This window comes from Gymnoscopelus microlampas (assembly GCF_963454915.1).
Source record: "Gymnoscopelus microlampas genome assembly, chromosome: 11".
Taxonomy (NCBI): Eukaryota; Metazoa; Chordata; class Actinopteri; order Myctophiformes; family Myctophidae; genus Gymnoscopelus; species Gymnoscopelus microlampas.
The window spans coordinates 26,509,776-26,513,324 of record NC_139948.1 but is presented as its reverse complement, the minus strand read 5'-3'; positions in this window follow the sequence as shown (position 1 = coordinate 26,513,324).

Here is a 3,549-nt window from a genome sequence, read left to right as displayed (position 1 = left end):
TTCCTGAGTCAGCCTCTCTCTCTCTCTCTCTCTCTCTCTCTCTCTCTCTCTCTCTCTCTCTCTCTCTCTCTCTCTCGCGCTCTCTCGCTCTCCCCCCACTTTCCCACTTTCTCTTTGTAGCTGCTAATAGGCCTATATATTAGTGGAAGTGTGCTCGTGGTGCATGCGTAAATATTATCCCTTTGACCCTGTAATGTTTTCTCAATAAATTATTTGATCAAACCCAAATCTCTCAACTTCCCAAGCACAAAAGTAACATTGTCAAACAACCCAGTTGGCTCAGTCCATTCAGTTTCCAGCAGACTCTGCCTAGCAATGAAATGCTGGCAGCAAACGTTGCTCCATCAATTTGTCCCTGAAACCTACTGTAGCATGACATTTACTGGTGCTTAATTGTGAGAGAAAATACTGTGACATGCAAGGGTCATTGAAAGGAGATAAAGTCATAACTCATTGAAATTCCATAATGTCAGAGCTCCTTGTAAGAGGAATCATCACTCAGAATGGACTGGAACATGTCATCTGTCGACGAGACTTTTGAGAACTCTGTTATAGTTGCATTCTAAATGATTTTACTCTCCAAGTACATCCTCAAAATGCACTCATACAAGAGAGAGAGACAGACAGACAGACAGACAGACAGACAGACAGACAGACAGACAGACAGACAGACAGGCAGGCAGGCAGGCAGGCAGGCAGGCAGGCAGGCAGGCAGGCAGGCAGGCAGGCAGGCAGGCAGGCAGGCAGACAGACAGACAGACAGACAGACAGACAGGCAGGCAGGCAGGCAGGCAGGCAGGCAGGCAGGCAGACAGACAGACAGACAGACAGACAGACAGACAGACAGACAGACAGACAGACAGAGAGTGAGACAGAGACAGAGAGAGAAAGGGGGGGGGGTCTACAAACAACAAACAGGGGTCATGCTCTGGTTGGAGGGTCTGTGACATACACATACTCATGGTCATTGCCCCCTCCAGTAATGTATTTCCGCTCTGCTGGATTCCTCACGTCCATCCTTCATGTCACCCATCTGTTGCAGCTGCAGAGATAGAGAGGAAAGAGACTAGAGGGTCAAGGGAGAGAGAGAGAGAGAGAGAGAGAGAGAGAGAGAGAGAGAGAGAGAGAGAGAGAGTTAATAGAGAAGAAAAGGAGTAAGAGAGAGAGAAATGGATGGATGCCATAATAATGTGGATGTGTGTGTGTGTGTGTGTGTGTGTGTGTGTGTGTGTGTGTGTGTGTGTGTGTGTGTGTGTGTGCGTGCGTGTGTGCGTGTGTGCGTGTGTGCGTGCGTGCGTGCGTGCGTGTGTGTGTGTGTGTGTGTGCGGGCGAGAGAGAGAGGGAGATGTAGGGTAGGTAATGAAATATGGGCAATTTGTAGTGTAAATTACCCACTACTTACTTACTTACTGTAATGGAAAATACAAGCAGGTGTTCTGCTCAGAAGAGATTTGAGGACTTGCTGTTTACCAGGAAAATAAATGTGTTTTTCCACTTTCACAATCATGTTTAGTATTGTAGAGCAAGAGAGTCAGATAATGAAGGGGGAACACAGTGTACAAGCTAGAGTGGAAGAGAGATATCGTTGCCGTCGGACAGAAACCTTGCATCTACATTTTTCAACTTTTTATGCTTTCTCGTAAATGAATGGCCTACTTCATCATACGAGAGTGTCGCACCAACGTAGTGAAAATAACAGATCTACAAGCTCACAACGTGTCGCAATGCGATGCTTTGTGAGCTTGTAGATCAGCTCTTTTCACTACTTTAAAATTTTTTAAAATAACAATAAAAAAGTAACAGTTTTGGACATACAAGGTTTCCGCCCCGACTGCAACGATACACAAGTGTGAGACTGGGTGAGAGATGTTGAAGAGAGCGAAAAGAGGGAAGAATACAGAAGAATGTAAAAGAAAGGGGCTCAGAGAGTATACGAGTGTCCTGAGTGTTAATGTAACTCTCAGTTAGCCTACTCTGAATAATTCAGTTTTAAATTAACACTGAGGATTTTTTGCAGAGTGAGAGAGAGAGAGAGAGAGAGAGAGAGAGAGAGAGAGAGAGAGAGAGAGAGAGAAATAGATTTGTATAGTTGTATAGTTTCTTAAGATTGTCAAGTTGCAATGTAACCCAGCTCTGTACAATATTTAATTGTACACATTGTTTTGTTTTGTTTCACTTTTGTTTTGGCAATGTAAACGTATGTTTTCTCATGCCAATAAAGCTCCTTTGAATTGAATTGAATTGAGAGAGAGAGAGAGAGGCTGCACCTTATGTTGTGGGCTATGAGGAGAGCTAGTGCTGCAGGGAGAAATGGGAGCAGTCAGGTTGGATACAGTCAGGTTGTTAGGACAAAGGGGACAATACAACTTGGACCTACAGCTTGAATCACAGTATGTTAATCCTGTGGGGGGAATGTAGTTTTAGCTTCACCCAGCAGATGGCTGTTCGGATGGTCATGATGAGCGCTCAGATGGGAGCTGTTAGGGGTTAAGTGTCTTACTCAATAACACTTCGATATAGACCGGGATCGGGAGTTGAACCAGTGACCTCCTGCTTACCAGATGGCCTATCTAACCACTTAGCTACAGCCACTCCATGGTATACCATATTTACAGAAGCCTGGTATACCATATAAATAAGCATTCTTACTGTTGTCTCCCAAAGCTATAATTAAAACTGAGAGCTCAGTCTTCTACAGTGTGAGCTGGCCAGCCTTGGCATGTGCACTGATACTCTTGAAGCGGGAACATTAATTATTACTTGTTGCCTGAGTTTATCCAACTGTATTTTTTAATACCACCCAGGTGATGTTTGAGCCTTGTAGCTCTTCCTCAGACAACAGATATTTTGTTTATCAGATGTCCATAGCCTTATGTAATAATATATTAGAGGTTTGACCTGCACCCCCCGTATCGATTTGATACACACACTACTATCTGTACTGATTCACGCTAATCTGCGCTAACATATAGATATGTTTGTGACACCATAAGCACTATTTTACCAGGACACTGTATATGCTGAAGGATACAGAATGCCACTGTATTAATGCCTTACAGAACATCATGTTTCTTACTTGTGCTTATTAATATCCCACCCTGCTTCTTTATTTATCTGTTATGAATCACCCATCTTCTGGTCGCGTAATGTGACTTACACTAATATATTATCATATATATTATGTATATATGTGTGTTTAATAAAGTTCAGAACATGTCGTGTGACACTATCCTGTTGTCATCTTGTTCTCCAAGGCAGTTCATGCTTGCTTGCTTGCTTATGGGTAATTCAACTGAATGACCAGCCACCACCTCTCAGTCTCTACAGGGGTGGACTGCCTGCTCTGCATATAAAAAGAAATCAGGTCAGCTGAAAAGCAACTCCACCAGAGTCGTACGCCTACCAAGTCAAATAGAAGCACAGTCCAAGCTCTAACTTTCCCTTTCAGGAAAACACTGTCCAGGCTGGTTCTCAGCCCTTCCCTTAAGTGACACATACTGTAGAGCCTATAGGTCCTCTGTCACTTACATCTTGGTCTGACTGAATCCA